Source organism: Triturus cristatus, chromosome 8, assembly GCF_964204655.1.
Source record: "Triturus cristatus chromosome 8, aTriCri1.1, whole genome shotgun sequence".
Taxonomy (NCBI): domain Eukaryota; kingdom Metazoa; phylum Chordata; class Amphibia; order Caudata; family Salamandridae; genus Triturus; species Triturus cristatus.
In genome coordinates this window covers 455612164-455631979 of record NC_140591.1, presented here as the reverse complement: position 1 = coordinate 455631979, position 19816 = coordinate 455612164, and the positions used below count along the sequence as shown (strand labels likewise).

Sequence of the window (19816 nt, the reverse complement as noted above, 5' to 3'; positions counted from 1 at the left end):
TTCAAAACGTAAATATGTTATATATTTTGCATAACTAATAACTCATCTGATCAAGCACATCACTATATTAAAAGTATTACTTTCGATAAAAACAGCAAATCACATATCTACACAATGCGATTAATGTGCATGTGTTAGCTAGCTATGTGTGTACACTATCGCTTGTACTACCTGTTGTCCTTGACGTGTCTCTTTGAACTCTAGCAATGCTCTACTTCCTACATGACTACCGATCTGCAAGGCCTAATCTCCCACCTATTCTGTGCTTCTGCGCTACCTTATCTACATATTTTCATAAAGGCGTGTTCTAACAGAGAAGGCCTGTAACTTTCTATCCCTGCTATGTCTAATTATGTTCCTCTATTCTACTGAAGCTCACATTTACGTCCCTCCCCCCGGGACTGGACTCCATTTTGTGTTGCTCTTCTATTCCATTATGGCAGATAGCTTAGGCCTGTATTTCTCCTGTAATACGTACATCTGCACACGTCTTATTGTTGATGCCCGCACTGACATGTATGGGCCTTCTTCATTTTCTACATTTATTATAACATTCCCCCCTTAAGTTGATTTTTCTAGTACTTTGTCACTTTCCCTTTCACTTGGAGTTATCAATGTGTATACATTCTCCTCAACATCTTCTATCTTATTGACCAACCTACTGGTGAACATTCCCCCTAACTTCTGACTAGCCCTTTTACAACATCCTAGCACTATCTGAAGGACACAGAACATAAAAGCAATATCACAAACATAGGCAACAAGGCCTTAAATAGACCTGACATCGAGGATGGTACCTAAGTGAACCAACCTTCAAGCCACTCGTTGAGGACACCACCCTCGTCCACCATTTTCTTTTGCAAAGTGTGCAGAGCTTGTATGGCTTCGGTCAGTGTCCCGTTGTCAGTGTCTTTGGCCGGAATATATGTACAGCAGGCCGTATGAATTTTGGCACATACCCCTTCTTCCGTAGCCGTTATTAAGTCCAACACATATCTATACTGCATAATCATCACTGCCATTGCACGCAATTCTTCCTTGATGGCATTTATAGTTTAATCAGTTCCCAACGTGTAATTTGCAATCAGCGTGAAGTTGCTTTTGCTTGGATGACCGGTAAAATGCTTCCAAAGAAAAGTGGGGGATCATTAAAAAGCTGGTACTCTTGTAGAACATCTTCCCAGGCTGTAGTACCATAATACTCTGTAGTTCTCTTCTTCCGATGATGGTGTAGCAAGGTCTTTAGACGACTTATGAGATTGTCATGCAACCCTGAGATATCGACTCCTGAAATCACCAGAGAGGCAGTGTGCACAGTCACCAAAGAGCAAAGTCCTTGCCATCCTATTGGAAGTCATGTATATGGCCACTCACCACATCTCCAGTAATAATCCATCAGGCTGGCAGTGCCCCATAGCATGTCAGATTTGTTGAATATGTCATTGCAGTTAATGTTCCTCCCTACCGGGACTGATCCATTTCCCCTGAAACACAAAGAGAAAAGAATGGGTTTTCTACCTGCTCGAAGAGTTGTAGGAGTTTCTACTGAAGTTAACCTAGATATATCCTCATCCACACTACCTGACACTTCTGTCTTAAGCTATTATCAGTCTGATTTACCTTCCAAGGAGAAAAGGCCAGGCACCCAAATGTAGCGCCCTAATGCCAATGACCATATACTGATCCATTTACCCTAAACTATGGCCTTTACTGATGGGGCCAGGGTGTAGTGGAGTAATTATTGCAAAGAAGAATAGGTCGGAATAACTCTAAAAATCCCTGCTGTAATATCTGGGCTCTCCAATTCTTATTCTTGCACCTTGTTATCCCATCTTATCCATTGCATCTAACTTCACTACTAGCTCCTTGCGATCTCTTAGGACATTCATTAAATCTAACTCTTTCTCATAGTGTGTGGTGTTTACTAAGAGTGCTCCCTGTCTAATCTGTAGTGGTTACATCTGTACTCTTATTCTACAAAGAAAAAGAAGTAACAGACACATAGTAATATTTGGAGTACCTCCTTAGATGAGTGTAATCTATCTGAGTCAGTGGCATATGGGATCAAACAGCCAACGACACAGGAGGAATTAGAAGCTTGCGTACCTATCTCTAACATGTGCTGATACCACATGTTATCTAATAAGCTAGCATGAATACCATGGGGTACATTTTCTTGCTCAGGTATTGCTCTCTGTAATCGCGTAATTATATTGTATAATCCCATACATGACGTAAAATACCATTTTACTGTGGCTGCTAGCATAAGAAGGCATACAAAGAAAAACAAAATAGCAATGCATAACTGCCCACTAGTAGAGTCGACAAAATACTCCACGTGCACTTTAAAATGAGACATTGCAACTCTTGTGTCTGCTTTCCCCCTCTTGTTCTCCTTCTGTCTATTGTAGTGTCTGAGGCAAGGCGGGGTCCAGTGGCACATTTCTCAGATGGATCCATGGTTTCCTGCCATCCTCCTTTACAGCAGTTGGGGTGCTAATCGTCACTGAGAAGGAACTGCTGTACTCCAGATTGTTCCATTTGCAGCAGTGGCAGCTGGCCTGTATTTAGAGTGGTGAGGAGGGCAAAATACAAGTGGTATTAAAAATAATTTTAACAAATGGCACTTACCTTTCAGACTTGCCGCACAAAGTCCTCCTCCCTCTGGTGTCTTCTCTTCTCAAAGCTCCGGACCCAGGAAACTGCACTACCTAATCCTGGTGCTGCTCTCATGCTGTTAAACAACATGGGAGAAGGATTTTATGACAGTTCCACGCATGCAATTACCATGCATGCCTTTACAACGCCGACTGTACAGCGCATGCGTCATTACCACGCATGCATTTCGTCCGAAAAATGTTTCATCGTGTATGCCTTTACCACGTTAATATTGCGGTAAAGGCATACTTGGTAATATGTATTTACCAAGCATACCTTTACCTTGATATTATCGTGGTAATATTGTATTATATTATAGGCGTGGTAAAGGCATCAGCTCAGTAATGGCATGTGTGCAGTTAGTGGCTCTGACATAAGCATTCTAGATTTATATTATTACTCCCTACATGATCCGATTACAGTCAATCAACACTGTGAACGGACTTCCTTTTAGTGATGGGACAAAGAGGCCAGATCAGGAACCCTGCCCAGCCCTGAACCCTAAGTCTGACGGATGAAGAGACAGCCTGAAGGGTCCTGAGGGGCACTGAAGTGAGTTAAACACTGTGCCTATAAAAAAATAGCCTTTTAAAAATATGTAATTTAGATATTTCTGTTTCTTAAACATATTACAACAGCAAGAGTGTACATGTGATTTCCCGTACACTGTCCCCCTGTCGTAGCTTCCTGCCCGGTCCTGAATCCTAATTCCTTTCTTTTCTTAACGCTGGGACCTAAGACCGCCCCCCACCATTGCCCCCCGTCCGGCCCTAAGTTCCTAAACTCTTCTCCTAGCCGCCCCCACGCCGGAGTTCCTAAATCCTTCCCCAGCTCCCCTTGCTCCCCAAGCTGTTGCCCCCATCCAGCCCTAAGTTCCTAAACTCTTCCCCTAGCCCCCCCATCCTGAGTCCGTAAACACAGTCCATGACCATTACCATGCATCCTTTACAAATTTACAACATACATGCCTTTACCACGTATGTCTGATTTCGCATATGTGGTAAAGGCATATTCGCGGTAAATGTTCGTGGTAACGGACATGCGTGGTAAAGGCATGTTCGTTGTTAAGAATGCGTAGTAATGGTCATTCGGTGTTATGACCGCATTATAATGGCTGTTTCCCCAAGAGAAGTATCAGGATTGGAGGGAGCAGCCTCTCTCAGCGCTCTTAAGTGCACTGGAGGCCTGTGCTTGCTTTAACCCAGCTCTCTAAGCCAGCTAAGTTAGAGAAGTTTAAAAAGCGCATGTCTGAGCGGACATGCACACTTTAAACATAAGTATACAGCTCACTGCTGCCACTCAGCAGCAATCGCCCCGCCCCATTCTGACACTCAGCTCAGCACGGGTTGCTGAAAAATAAAATGCCAATAAATAAACTTTATTACCATTTTATTTTTCAGCTGCTCTGGGGCATTTTGTTTAGCAGGGCGACACTCCTCCGCTCTCACGGAGGAGCCGCCTCTGATTGGCAGACAAAGTTCCTTATATAAACCTTCTGACCAATGGGTATCGGACTGGTCTGCTGGGCTGAGGCAGTCTTCTTCATTTGTGATACCTGTTTAGAGAAGAACTTGACGATTTCATTAACTCGTTCAAATAGCAATTTATTTTTTCCCCTAAAACTCTAGCTGGTTTATGGGCATCTGTCTTTTGCTTCCCTATCATCAGAGCGGTGGAGACGGGACGTCCTGTTGCTATTTGATGTGGCATTAGATGGCGATCATTTCTTGGCTGATTTCTATGGGTGTACAAAGCCAGTGGTAAGCAGTACAGCCATTTCCTTTTCAGAGTAGCTCATAGTTTTCCTATTTTATTCTTAAGGAGACGCGCTCAACTATTCCATTACTTTGAGGGTGATAGACAGATGTCAGTTTATGTTTTATTCCTAAGGTGATACAAATGTGTTGAAAAATTGCATTAGTGAAATGAGGTGCATTATCTGAGCGAATAGCTTCTGCCACGCCCCATCTCGGTAACACCTCTCTTATCAGGAAGTTAGCTGCTGCTTTAGCATCATTATGTACAGGTAATTACTTTTATGGATGGCTTGGAACTATACTGTCGACATTTAGCACATTCTGCAATGTGCTTAGGGGATCATTTCAGATAGTTGTGGAATGAACCAATCTGCCTGTAATATTGCAAGAAGATACTCTTTTGCAGTGTGTGCAGGGAGATGTAGTTGCTCTAGAGCTGTGTACAGCAAAGCTTCTGGCATTACTGGCTTGCCTGTACGTTCTTGCCTGTAAATGAAATCTGTTGGTGACTGAATGCATCCTCGCTGTTCCCACAACTCTCTTTCGTGAAGGTATTCTTGTTCTTATAATTCATCCAAATGTAACTTAGTTGTCTCTGTGTAAGGAGGTGGTAATTCTGTAACATCCTGTTGTCTGCTTGTCATCATACTTAATGTGTGTTCATCGCATTCAGTATAAATTGGGGATGCTTTAGCTGCTTCTTTTGCAGCCCAATCTGCTAGAGCATTACCCCTAGAGATAAGATCTTGCTGATAAGTGTTCACTGAGCATTTTATCACTGCTACTTTGGATGGAAGTGTTAAAGCTTCTATTAATTGTGCCAGTAAATATTTATGCGTCACAGGAGATCCGTCAGATTTAATAAATCCATCTATAAATGCTAGAATGTACAGTGGTGGTGACATATGCTGAATCTGAGTAAATGGTGACCTCTAATCCCTCAGCTCGCTGTAGTGCATCAATGATGGCCACTAATTCAGCCGTTTGTGCTAAAAAATGGGAAGGTAGTGGTATCTGGCTAATAATTTGTTATGTGTCAGATGATCTCTGTTGTTCAGTCCTTACAACTGCTGCTCCTGAATGTCTAATCACAGTATCACGATATATGTAAGAGGATCCATCAACAAAGAGTAACATGCTCTCTGGGATAGGGTCCTCCTGTACTTTACTTTCTTCTTCTGGTATGTAATCAACACAGTCTCGCTCTTGTTCATCGTCAGTAACTGGGTGTGCAAAGAATGTTGCTGGATTAACTATGTGACAGCAAACCACTTCTAAAGATGGTACTAAAGGTATTACTTCGTATCTAGATGCCCTCTGTGTTGTAAGAGTACTTTTGCTTCTCTGTGAAATAGCAAATACTGCGTGCTCTACATAAAGTGTTAAAGATGATCGCTATTGTATTGCTTTTCTGAACTGCAAAAGCTGATGTAGTGAGTGCTTGCTCACATGGATAGTATCCTTTCGTGACAGGATCTAGTAGGCCACTGTAGTAGGCGGTTGCCTTATGTCCCATAGATGTCTTTCGAGTCAATATAGCTGTCTTTGTCATTCTATTACAATGACAAAAGAGATAGAATGTTTTTTGTAGTCAGGCGGTGTACCTAACACTGGAGCATTTGTAATTGCATTCTTTAGCTCCCGAAATGCTGTCTCTCTTTCGTCAGTCCAGGTTGTTTTATTCCCTTTGGTATGGGACTCTTTTAAAGTAGTCAAAGGTAGTGCAGTCAGGGTGGCATAATCAAATTCCCACTACCTTACGTAAATACAGAGTCCTAAGAATTGCTGCTTTTTTTTTGTCGTGGTGGGCTTGGGTATATTTCTAATGCTTTCTGCTCTGTCCGGTGTCACACTCCTCACATCTCTGGATATTATCTGCCCCAAATAATAAACTTTTTCCGTACATACTGCAATTTATCTTTGTCTACTTTGTATCCTTTTTCTGCAAGCATGCAAAGGAAACCAATAGAGTTTTTCTGGCATATGTCTTCTGTGGGACTGCACACCAAAATGTTATTCACATACTCTAAGAGGGTGCTTTTGCATTTTATGTTTGCTAAATCCTTTTTCACTTTCCTGTTAAAAATACTTGGAGATTCACAATAGCCTTGTGGGAGCCTTCTATAGCAATATTGAGTTTGCCTGTATGTGAACCCTGTTAAATATGGACTATCTGCGTGCAGTGGAATGCTGAAAAACGCATGCTTTGAGTTTATTTCTTAAAAATTAAGCAGCATCCATAGAAATGCTTGTTAGTATGACTGATGGGTCTGGTACCACCAGATATTCTGGTATTGCTATGTCATTCAAGGAGCAGAAATCTTGAATCATTCTCCAAGGTCCCCCCTTAGCCTTTTTTATCGGGTAAATCGGTGTACTACAGGGTGTTGCTCTTTCATAGATCATTCCTTGCTTAAGCAATGCCTGTATTGTGGGAAGGATGCCTTCTTCTGTGTCCTTGGATAAGGGATACTGACATACCCCAGGCAATATCGCTCCTGGCTTTAATGTTATTTTCACTGGCTCAGCTCCTTCAATCAGTCCCACATCATGTGGTCCCTTTGTCCACAAACTCTCGGGCACCTTTGCCAAATCTTTTTCTTTTATTGTACTATCTCATGCATGTTTCAGCACAGTCCTGTATTGTAACTGTATTCTAATGGGACCATTTGAAATACCACTGTCTCAATTGATTTTTTTTTTTTTTTTTTTTTGAAAACCTTTATTGTGCACATTTATGTCATCTTACAACGCACATTCACCGTCCAGGTGGTAAAGCAGTTAAATCAAGTGTACATCACCAGAGATAAGAACACGGCCATTTAGCCGACAACCCGGAGGTCCGGCGGCATTATTCAGGATGACATGCACGCAGAAGGGGGGGTGTGTGCGTTGTAAAGGGAGTAGGCGCGGAATGTTACGTATGTGCTTTTTTTAGTTGTAGAGGTGTCTCAGGTGCGTGCTATCAACGGTAGAGGATGGCGCTGTGATCTAGCCCACTCCACAGCTATGCCGGCTGCCACCCAAGCCCCAAGTCAGTGACCCAGCGGACGTCACCATGTCCCCAGAATGTAGAGGCCTCCGGGTGGTCGAACGCCAGTAGCGCGCTCAGAGTGCAGGCCGCAGCGTGGCAAGGATAACCCAGTATAGCTCACAGCTATACATATGGCAGCGCATAGAGCTGCCACTGTCTCAATTGATGTGCTGTTTTCAAACATTTCTTTATCTGATATGTCTCTCAATTTGACACCTGGATTTGTAGATACAACTGATGCCTACGTTACTTGTTTCCTGTCAAAGGCAATCAGTAATTCATAACGTGGCTTTATTTCAAAGGCTATGACGTCTAAAATCATGTCAGGTTCTTCTATAGGATCCACAGGCCTCTTAGGTCTGAACAATAATTCTTTTGGTATCTGCCCCGTCCCTACCGTATACAATCTTCGGTAGTTGTGAAGTTGATGGGTTGAAAGATTCCTCTTGCGGGCCATTGCTTCCTCCCCTGTTTTTAGTTCATTTTGCCAATTGAACTGAAAAGGGCTGACAATAATAACTGTCCTCCTTATATCCTATTACCAGTATAGGCGTTAAATCTGACCAACTCTTTTTCAAAATTGATTTCCTCAATGTTTCTGAAGAGTCTCTTACTGCCTAAATGACCGCCCCAGAAGACGCGGGCGGAAATTATATGGTCTCCGGTTAGTGTCCCGTTCATTTGCATCCCTGTCAGGTCTGTCTTCCCACTCCCTATCTGCCCGCTATAATTTTTGCAATTCATTTGGGGGTTCATGTTATTGGGGTGTCTCTAAGTCCCTCTCCTATCCTTCTTCGTCTCTTATCAATTCCTCAGTTGCTTCGCTCAAAGACTCCACAGATGTGTCTCCTAGCCTAAGAACGACATGTCCCACAGTCCATTGCCCTAGAAGGGGAGCAGGACTCCTAGAGCACTCTGCCTATCTAACAGTGTGCTGCAACTCATTTATGAGTCTGTCTCTTCCATCCGGTTCCAGACCGGTCTTAGAAGTTACAGGAGTGGGGTCAGAGGGTGCCTCACTTACCTGCGACCTTTGTCTCTTCCCTTTTGGTGGGACTCTAATGGGATCTTGGTACCCTGCAGCTGGGAGAGTGGGATAAAATGACACAATGCTCGAATCTCGTCAGGCTCCTCAAGCGCCAGCATGCACAGCAAATAAATTGTCAGTCAAAGAAGTTCAATTTGTTTAGATGTTTCTAATCATCTTTAATACATCCTGCAATTTTTAATTCAACAACAGTTTCCACAGGTGACGGTCAGGCTTTCCTCTCAACACACAAATTCACTATTCTTCATAGCATAGAGTGGGAAATAAAAACCCAATGCATTTTGGGCAAAACTGCCCTTCCTCAGGAGTAACTGTAGTAAAAAATATCCCATCAATATCGACAGTAGCCAGTTTAAATGTCAACAATAAATCGTATAATCTACTTTATATCTAATTCTGTCAACCATTCAAGTGCTTACTGCTCAACCACATGCCTTGTACTAAAGAATAAACGAGCGTGATAAATAGCTTCTGTACACTTAACTTCAAAAGAAAGGTGTGCTTAAGAGTTGCTGCCAACTCAAAAGCAAACAAATCCTGTGCCCAAAAGTGCACCAAATCCATAAAATTCCTAATTTGTGGAATCAAAAACATTTAAGTGAATCAGACTGCCACTAAAACAGGAGAAAATCCTCAGCTCATGTTTTAACTGTTATGTTATGTTATGTTATGTTAGGCAAACTTATATAGCGCACAGCTACCCTAGGTGTCCCGGAGCTTGCTGTAAAGCTCCCAACACTTAGCAAAACAGAAGAATCAAAACAACCAAGTTTTGAGCGCTTTCCTAAAGGAAAGAAGATCGTTAGAGTTCCTCAAGGCAAAAGGCAATTCATTCCAGGCCCTGGCTGCACCTGCCACAAAGCTTCTCCCACCCCATTTAGCTTTCCGAATACTTGGTAGAATGATGAGTTTAGCTCCGAGGGAGCGCAGAGTTCTAGCCGGCACATACCAACAAAATTGTTGTCTCATGTAAAGAGAGCCTGTATTCTGCAAGGCGCGAAAAACAAAACATTCTCTTTTTTACCGGCAGCCAGTGAAATTTTCTTATTGCGCCAGAGATTGGGGTAGATCTCGAAGTGCCCGTAAGCAACCTGGCTGCTGAGTTTTGAAGCATCTGGAGTTTACAAAGATTGCCCTCCTGCATGTTCAAATAAAGACCATTGCAGTAGTCCAGGCGAGACATAATCAGCGCTGTAACCACTGTAAGTTTATACTCCACAGGCAGGAGCGGGAGCACTTTCCTCAAGTTCTTGAGAACGAACGAGGTGGTAGAAACAACCGCGTTTACCTGAGCTTTCATGGAGAGGCAATCATCCAACACTACCCCCAGATTTTTTACTTTCTGGGAGGGGACTGGGAGAGAACCCATGGCCTCAGGCCACCATCTAGGAGTCCACATATTGGCATTGTTGCCGATTAACATCACCTCAGTTTTACTTGCATTTAGTTTAAGGCAGTTTTGAGACATCCAGTCTCCTACTGCCCCCATGCAATCATGTAGTCTCTCCCCTGACACCCTCTCCTGACCTGGTAACATAGATATTACAATCTGAGTATCATCGGCATAAGATGTAAGACAGAAGCCAAGCGATTCAATCAGCGGGGCCAGAGGGGCAACATACACGTTAAAAAGCGTAGGGCTGAGGGAAGAGCCTTGTGGGACTCCACAGGGAAGAGAGAAAGGGTTTGAGACGAAGTCACCCAGAGCCACTGACTGTCGTCTTTCAGAGAGGAAGGACTTTAGAAGAGACCAGGCTTTATTCCGTATACCACTGTCCATTAGAACACCATGATGGACCGTGTCGAAGGCTGCGGAGAGGTCCAGCAGGATCAACACTGCCTTACCACCTTGGTCCAGCCCTCTCCTAATCTCATCTGTAGATTTAAGAAGAGCGGCCTCGGTACGGTGTCCTTCTCTAAAGCCAAACTGGGTGGGATCCAGGGCATTGGTATCATGCAAGAAGATACTTAACTTAGTGTTCAAATATCTTTCTACCAATTTAGCCGGTAGGGGAAGGCGCGAGATAGGACGAAAATTATTAGGGTCGTTCATGTCCAGATTAGGTTTTTTCAGTAGAGGAAGTACCGAAGCTACCTTCCAACATTTTGGGAACTGTCCCAGAGAAAACATAGCATTGTAAAGCGCCGTCAAAGTTTAAGCTATGGGTTCGGGTGCCAACTTTGCAACTGCCACTGGGCATGGATCAATAGGTGATCCAGATTTTGCCATTAGCAGAAAGTTGAGCGTCTCTTGATATGTTATGGGCGGAAAGATATCCAGAGAGGGTTTTAAATCAGAACAGTCGGTAAGGCCTAGATTAACACTAACCGGATTTTTGAAAGTGTTGAAGATTGCTGCCACTTTAGACTGAAAAAAAGTAGCAATTTCTTCTAAAAAATCCCTGGTAGGTGTAAGGGGAGTCGGTAAAGGGTGCGCTAGCCTGGTTATCGTTTTATAGAGTTCCTTTGTTGAATTAATCGCAAGTTTGATCTGGCTTGCAAAAAACTCTCTCTTGGTTTCCGTCAGCAAGTGTTTGTAGCACAGAATACTTTGTTTATAAGTATCCTTAGCTAAAGGGGAGTAGCTCTTCCTCCATGCCCGTTCCGATTGTTTGCATTTAAGCTTCTGAGTTTTCAATTCTAGTGAATACCATGGTGCTGAGGGATGTAGCCTCTTGGGGACTATCATTTTTTTAGGAGCAAGAGTGAGGCAAGCCTCATCAATCCAGGCTGTATATGCAGAGGCAGCTTCATCAACCTCTGCAGGGAGGGGTCTTTGTGAGGAAGAAAGAAGATCTCTCAGGTCATTACCTTCCACCCTGTTCCAGGATCTGATTTCCTTGGGCTTCAGCACCCCCAGGGTTTTACCCTGATCTTCCAGTCCAGCAACATTGAACCTAATAGCATAATGATCTGACCAAGCGAGAGGCAGGATGTCAGAAACCAAGAGCTGTGAAGAATTAGAGAAAATTCCGTCCAGGGTGTGCCAGCCTGATGGGTGGGGGCCTGAACCAGTTGTTTAAGTTCAAGACTACCCATCAGATCAAGCAGTTTTCCAGTATCTCTATCCCCTTCTATCTCTAGATGGAAGTTGAGATCGCCCAGGATGGTAAATGAGTCCCATGGCAGACCCTCCTCGAGGACAGATCTCACTTCTGCTAAAAACGAACTTCTAGGACCTGGCGGCCTATAAATTAAGAAACCCCTAAAAATGTATCCATGAGAGAAGGTGAGAGCGAAGGAGAGAGCTTCAAAACTAGAATAAGTTTTAGTGACGAAGGTGGCTTTCGTAGAGCTATCATAAATCACAGCCAACCCTCCACCTTTCTTATAGGGTCTATTAGCAGTGTAGCTGGAAAAGCCAGGGGGTATGGCTTTCACGAGATCTGGCCCAGAAGCTTCATCCAACCAAGTCTCGGTAATGAAAGCCAATTTGATGTTTTTATCCTCCAATAGTGTTGCACACTCAACACTATGTTTAACAAGTGAGCGCGCATTAATTAAAAGGCATTGAAACACCTCCGTAAACCTGCCCTTAGATGATTTAAAATTAAAATTGCGGACTTCTCTAAGTGTTTTGCCGAAGCCAAGTACTGGCAAAGGTGTGAGACAGGCTGGGCATAGCTGAAGTGTAGGCTCCGAAACTGAAGCAGGTGAAATACAAGCACAGGTAGGCAGCCTGGGAAATTTATTAAGGACTCATAATTGCCTACTAGAATAACTGTATGACCTAGAATCATCAAAAGGAAATTGGCCAGGGTTTTTGGCGCAAGGCGCAGTACGAGCGCGGACAGGCGCAGACGGGCTTGCCTTAGGCGCGCCAGCGGCGCGCCAGCTGCGCGTGTCCGCTGCGCGCACACGCCGTGCGTGTTTAAATACGTACAAGCCCTGAAAGACTGCACCACTAACCCACCTTTCCACCAAAGATGGCGGCCCCCACCGATCCTCGTAACACGAGGAATCTGTGCAAATCAGAGTGGCGAGTAAAAACAGGTAAGAACACAATAAAATCAGTATTGTCCCTTGAAATTAGCAGCAACAGTATTTTTTAAATTAATAAAAGCCGGGTACCGCGATGAGCGTGCACCCAGCGTTTCTCCCGGCTCAGGCCTCAGGAGCAAACAGCAACACGCGCACGCGCCATGCGTGTTTAAATAAGTACAAGCCATGAAAGACTGCACCACTAACCCCCCTTTCCACCCAAGATGGCGGCCCCCACCGATCCTCGTAACACGAGGAATCTGTGCAAATCAGCGTGGCGAGTAAAAACAGGTAAGAACACAATAAAATCAGTATTGTCCCTTGAAATTAGCAGCAACAGTATTTTTTAAATTAATAAAAGCGGGTACCTCGATGAGCGTGCACCCAGCGTTTCTCCCGGCTCAGGCCTCAGGAGCAAACAGCAACACGCGCACGCGCCATGCGTGTTTAAATAAGTACAAGCCATGAAAGACTGCACCACTAACCCCCCTTTCCACCCAAGATGGCGGCCCCCACCGATCCTCGTAACACGAGGAATCTGTGCAAATCAGCGTGGCGAGTAAAAACAGGTAAGAATACAATAAAATCAGTATTGTCCCTTGAAATTAGCAGCAACAGTATTTTTTAAATTAATAAAAGCGGGTACCGCGATGAGCGTGCACCCAGCGTTTCTCCCGGCTCAGGCCTCAGGAGCAAACAGCAACACGCGCACGCGCCATGCGTGTTTAAATAAGTACAAGCCATGAAAGACTGCACCACTAACCCCCCTTTCCACCCAAGATGGCGGCCCCCACCGATCCTCGTAACACGAGGAATCTGTGCAAATCAGCGTGGCGAGTAAAAACAGGTAAGAACACAATAAAATCAGTATTGTCCCTTGAAATTAGCAGCAACAGTATTTTTTAAATTAATAAAAGCGGGTACCTCGATGAGCGTGCACCCAGCGTTTCTCCCGGCTCAGGCCTCAGGAGCAAACAGCAACACGCGCACGCGCCATGCGTGTTTAAATAAGTAAAAGCCATGAAAGACTGCACCACTAACCCCCCTTTCCACCCAAGATGGCGGCCCCCACCGATCCTCGTAACACGAGGAATCTGTGCAAATCAGCGTGGCGAGTAAAAACAGGTAAGAACACAATAAAATCAGTATTGTCCCTTGAAATTAGCAGCAACAGTATTTTTAAAATTAATAAAAGCGGGTACCGCGATGAGCGTGCACCCAGCGTTTCTCCCGGCTCAGGCCTCAGGAGCAAACAGTAACTGTGTGTTACCTGCATTAGCAGAACTGTTTTTGGGCTTGCTGTAGGATGTTTTATCTTGGTTCCCTGTGCTTTTATCTGAGATAATGTTTCCAACCTCCCAGGGCACCTTAGGGCTTGTATCGAAATGCCAAATATATCACAGAGATCTTGCTGCCTTTCTTCCTCGCTTATACCAAACTGTATGACGACCAGTGGGGGAACCCTAAAGCTTCTCTACAATTTTCTCCTTATGATCATGCAGCACTATGTTCTTTATATCGTCTTCCTTATTCGTGAAGGGATTTTCGCTTGCAACTAACGCGCTGTTTGGATTCGCAACCAAGGTTCTGTTCATGCTCACTGCAAAGTCGACTGACGCCAGCTTCTCGCTGTCCCGTTACCCATCCGTCACCCTCTCCAACTAATGCCTCAGCCTCGATTGCTCTTCCTTAAAGGTGTCTTCCAGATAGCTTAAATCTGGGAATTCGGGAGCTGGGCATCTGACTTATTCAGCGTCTCCTAGCACATCAGAACTCACACACTTGTTACCCAATTCTGTCAGTAGCCCTCTGGATGTAACTGGGATACCTGCGGGCACTCCCCACAGGAATGTCCCTTCCAAAAGTTTTCTTCTGGGTAATGCCTACTAGAGCACTCTGAATGAGCGTCTCTTCCAGGGGCTGGCTCCTGGGGGGAAACATCATTACAACGTAGTGCCTTTACAACACAGTCAGTACCACGAATGCGACGTTACCACGAGTTCCATTACAACGCAAGTCATTGCAACGACTTGCTTTGGGGAATGCGGAGTTGGACTGGTGTTGGATTTTAAGTCAAACACCTTTCCTACTGATCCACTGACTGGACTTGGAATAGTAATTTAAACTATTCCAAAGTCCAGTGCTTCCCTAAAGCAAGTCGTTGTAATGACTTGCGTTGTAATGGAACTTGTGGTAATGACACAGTAGTGGTATTTACTCCGTTGTTAAGCCAGGCGTTGTTTTGGCATGCGTGGTAACAGATGCTATCCTCTCCTGGGTAATGCACTTCTGCTTTCCAGATCATACCCCGAAGTAGTGTCTCTTATAGGAGCTATTCTCCTGGGTAATACACTATTGGCTTCTAGAACACTCCTGAAGGAGCGTCTCTCCCCTTCTATTTCAAAGAGAAATTCACTCTAGCTAGTCTTCTGGTGTGTACCAGAAATCACCGCTTTCAAAAAAAAAACCCTGCATGCATTTCCTTTATCCTATACTTGCCCAAAAAATCATATAATTTAAAAATTTAAGGGACGAAGTTCGATCTCTCCTCCCTCTTGACAACAATCCAGATCCCTTACCTGCCCATCTCTTGAATAGGCAGACTTTAGTACAATAAATACTTGGTGTCTGCTTACCTGATTTTTTGCGCGCAGTTTCTATTCAATCGAGGGCAGGCAGCTCTTCACTCGACGCCGCCTGGGGCAGTCAAGATAAACTCCACTGCAGGCTCTGCCAAAATGTTGACGGATGAAAGAAAAGATGCCACGACTTCTGCTGGCAATATAGTGTAAAGTTTAAGATAAGCATATGCTGAAGGGCAGTCAGCTCTGCCGAACTGGAGTCTGACCTTCAGCTTACAATAAGCGGGCAATTTCTTTTATATGTTTTTTCAAAGCGTAAATATGTCACACATTTTTATAACTGATAACACAATGCTCAAGCACATCACTATATTAAAAGTATTACTTTCTAGAAAAACAGCAAATCACATGTTTAAAGAATGCTATTAATGAACACGTGTTAGCTAACTGTGGGTCTACACTGCAGCTTGCACTACCGGTTGTCCTTAACTTGTCTCTTTGAACTCTAGAAAGGCTCTACTTCCTTCATGACAACCGCACTGCAAGGCTTAATCTCCCACCTATTCTGTGCCTCTGTGCTACCATATCTACATATTTTTGTAAAGACATGTTCTAACAAAGCAGGCCTGTAACTTTCTATCTCTGCTATGTCTAATAATATGTCTCTAATCTACTGGAGCTCACATCTACGCCCCTCCCTCTGGGACCTGACTCCATCTTGTGTTTCTCTTCTATTCCACTATGGCAGATAGCTGAGGCCTGTATATATCCTTTAATATGTACACCTGCACACGATTTTCTGCTGATGCCGGCATTGACATGTATGGGCCTTCTTCATTTTCTACATTTATCATAACACTTTCTTTAAAATCAGAGTTTCTCCAATGGATTTGGAGTATGTGAGACTAAATGGAATTCAGAAAGAGATGAAAGAGTCAGTGCATGATTATTATGAATGGTTGTTGAAATAACTTCAGAAGCACACTGGTCAATCGCATCTTGAGCCAAGTGATATGGGAATCTTAATCTCACAGTTTGTTATTGGATTGAGACCAGAGATTAGTCAGCATATACAGCAGAGTGTGCTTTGCTGGTAGACAAAGTCGCTGGATGAGATTCTGAAAAACATAAAGTATTGTAGTGATGAACAAGAGATGAAGCAAAAGAAGCTTAAGGAAAAGTATATGTTAGCCCAGACAAAATTGGCACAGAAACATTTTTATAATCAGTCATTTGCAGCAAATGTTGGAGCAATGCAGGGTATTGGTTTTCAAGCTGAACTCCAAGGTGTTCAAGGAGGTATGGTTGGTTCTCAGGGTAGAGGCCGAGGGGTTCCGATTGATCCAAATTCTGGTGTAGATGTTGCAGTGTTAAAGAAAACAAATCCTTGCCTTTTTTGTAACAAGATCAGGCATTGGAAGAGGGAGTATAGACTTAATGCAGATAGAATGAATGGTAATAATCAGATGCAAGGAGGAAATCAGCTGCAGATAAATAATGTACCCATTCAGCAAATGCAAGTGCCAACCCAGATAGAAATTCCAATGATGCAGGTCCCACAACCTCTAATAGTTATATGAAATATGGGTAACCCCATATGTAACATGAACCAAATACCCAGAGTTAATAAAAATCCATTCCAGACCAGAGAACCCATTTCAACAGTTCCCTATGTTTGACAATAAGAGCTTTGGCTCTGACAATTTGCAATTACAGTTCCTGAGTGGGAGGAAGATTGTCTAAGAGGCAGACCGGAGTAGAACATTTGTAGAAGGTGAGGTAAATGGCCACCAAGTGTCATTTCTAATTGACACCAGAGCTACCCGTTCCATTGTTAGAACAGTGGAGGTCCTAGTCCTGGACCTACCCCTCCCGGGAAGGAAGATCCAAGTTGTAGGTATTATAAATAAACAGATTATAAATCCAGTTTCAAAAGAAGTTCCTGTAAAAATAGGCTCATTTGAAGAAAAACACATTTGTTGTGTCTGATTCAAGTCCTGTAAATCTGCTAGAATTAGATTTGTTATGTAAGTTAAATTGCACAATCTATTGTACCCCAAATGGAGTTGCATTCAGATACATGCTGATGACTTGGAGTTTAAATTAATCCAACAAGAGGATGTAGGATTGTACCCAATGAGAAGAGAAGAAGAATTTCTCTCTGATTTTAGAGAGACTGTGAATCATGAAGTATAGGATTTTACAGGAAACGATATCGGACTATTTAAAGGTGTAGAACCAGTCCATATTACAGTTAAACCAAATGCTGTATTTCCAAGAACACCACCATACCACTTGACCCCAGAGACAGTGGCAGGAATAACACTAATAATTGAGGCTATGTTGAGGAAAGGGATCCTGAGAGAGATAATTGGATGTCCATATAAATTGCCAATCATGGGTGTACAGAAGCCAAATGGCAGGCACAGGATAGTCCAAGATTGCTGAGGAGACAGAGTCAAGCGGTATAAGTGGTATAAGTGACACAGAAGGAGATGATCAACAGACAAAACAGGAGATCAAAAAGAGCAAGTGTGCTTTGTCAGAGGTATTCTTCACCTGAGTGGACTTCCTAAATGAATCACGTGCTAAATATCCCAATATCAGATTTGTTTGATTTGAGTACAGAGCTGTATCAACCACCTTGATGTCATATTGAGTCTGTAATTTAAAAAAGGTTTTGATAGAGATTTCTGTAAGAAACAAAAAGGTGTCTTTAAAACCTATTGAGTAAAAAGTGCAATTGACAAAACTGATAAATTGCTAAATATAAAGAATTAAGAACATTTCTCTAGGCCCATGGCTGTGGTAGAGGTGTAGGGATAACATTTCAGAAGAAGGCAGAGTAGGGCTAGGGATGACTACACACAAATTGTGGTCAATAAAGCTGTAAGAACTAACTGCAAAAGAAAAGAAAATGCTTTTTTAAAGACTGCTTGGGCAAAAGCTAACTTTAAAAACAAACTATTGGGGGGCGTGGATAGGCGCCGAAGAAGATGGCCGCCGTCGTGAGGAGCTCCGTCGGATCGTAAACGCAACGGGAGCCTCCAGGCGTCTCACGCGAGCACTCGTCGTTGGAAATGCGCTCAGAAATTGGCAGAATGACTGCTCCTTCGATATTTAGAAGATGAGATGACGAGGTGAGCGGAAAAGGCTGCTTTTCTTCATTCTTACCGCTAGCAGAGCGGACATCAAAAACGGCCGCCATTTTGCAGCTTTTTCATTTCTGAAGTATTATACAGCTCATGTGCCTCGCGCTTTTTCTTCCTCGGGGCGCTGCTTTTTCATCTTTATTTCCAAGGCAGGAACCATCACTATAAAGAGTGGGGCAAGAGGATTTTTTTTTGTGTTTCAACAATGAAAAATTTCATCTGATGTCTGCCCCTCACAGACCGTCCGCCATCTTGTGATGTCTGCAACCTCATGGATTTTATGTTTTCGTCCGAGGTCATGTTGGAGGCTCAATAAATGTTTTTGCTTCATAAAGTGAACATTATAAAGCGTGCAGCGGAGCGGAAAATATTTTTTGCAGTTTCTTAAACTTTTTGCCTTTTCAGAGAGCGATTGGCAAATACTTGGCATTCTGTTTTTTTTTTTTTATCTCACGATTCCTGGTTTATTCAGCCATTTCATGCCGTATAATATATAATATCTTGAGGCAGTATCTTTTTCTTTAAAATACTGCTAGAGCTTGGTCGCTCTCTTCATATGCTGTCTGTCGTCGGTCCCTTTTTATTGTTGCGCTGATTTCTGTTTGCCACTCACAAGAATTTCAACTCAGCGTTTCCCGTATTAACTTTCCACCATCATTTTATTCCTAATTTTTCGCGCCTCTCAAGTTTTCAATGGCGTTGACACGGCAGACTCGCAATGCTCCTCAGCCACCCAATGCGACTACAGTGCCGTTTGAAGATATTAACCCTTTCAGTGTATTACAAGACTGCACAGTAGAAGCACCTAATGATTCCCCTGCTGCTAAATCATCCTCTCCTCAAACTTCACGCAAAAGCTCTAAAATCTCACCAAAAATATCCTCGTCCTCTATCTCTACACCAGGGAAGCGAGTGAAGACAAATCCTCCCTCTCCTACTAACACTCCCTCTTCTATCTCCATGGAACTTTTACTGGAGGAAATTCGCACTCTCAAGCCCTACATGACAGAAACAAATTCTCGCCTCCAAAGTCTCGAGGATAACTGGTCACACACTGAACAGAAAGTAGAGGATTTGGAGAGAAGAGTGGCTTCAGTTCAAATAGTTACAGAACAAGTTCCATGCCTACATAGGGGAATTCAAAACCTTAAGCAACAAGTCGAATATTTAGAAAATCGAAATAGACGTAACAACCTACGCATTTACAGACTTGCGGAAGGCCTTGAGGGATCAAAGCCTATATCCTTTTTTCAATCCTTTTTGCCCACGCTTCTTGATCTCCAAAGCTCTCTAACTTTAAATATTCAACAAGCTCATCGTTTAGGCTCTATTTCTCGTTCTTCCACTGCCTCTTCTTCTTCAACAAAACCTAGAGGAATTATCCTGTACTTTCTAGAGTATACCGACCTACTTAAAGTTCTTCAGGCTGCCAAACAGAAAGGGAAGATTACTTGGAATGGTGCCAATCTCTTCTTTGCACAAGACTACGCCAAAGTTACTGCTGACCGTCGGAAGAAATTCCTGGATATGAGACCTGCTCTTCGCTCTCTGAATGCTCGTTATGGCTTGTTCCACCCTTGCCTCTTTAAGGTGACTTACAATAA

The 19816-nt window shown here is 43.3% G+C and overlaps 1 pseudogene; it reads right to left on the bottom strand.

Annotated features, from left to right (window-relative positions):
• Nucleotides 1-426: 426 nt before the first annotated feature.
• On the bottom strand, nt 427-18268 carry LOC146802316 (uncharacterized; annotated as a pseudogene).
• Between the last annotated feature and the right edge of the window lie 1548 nt (nt 18269-19816).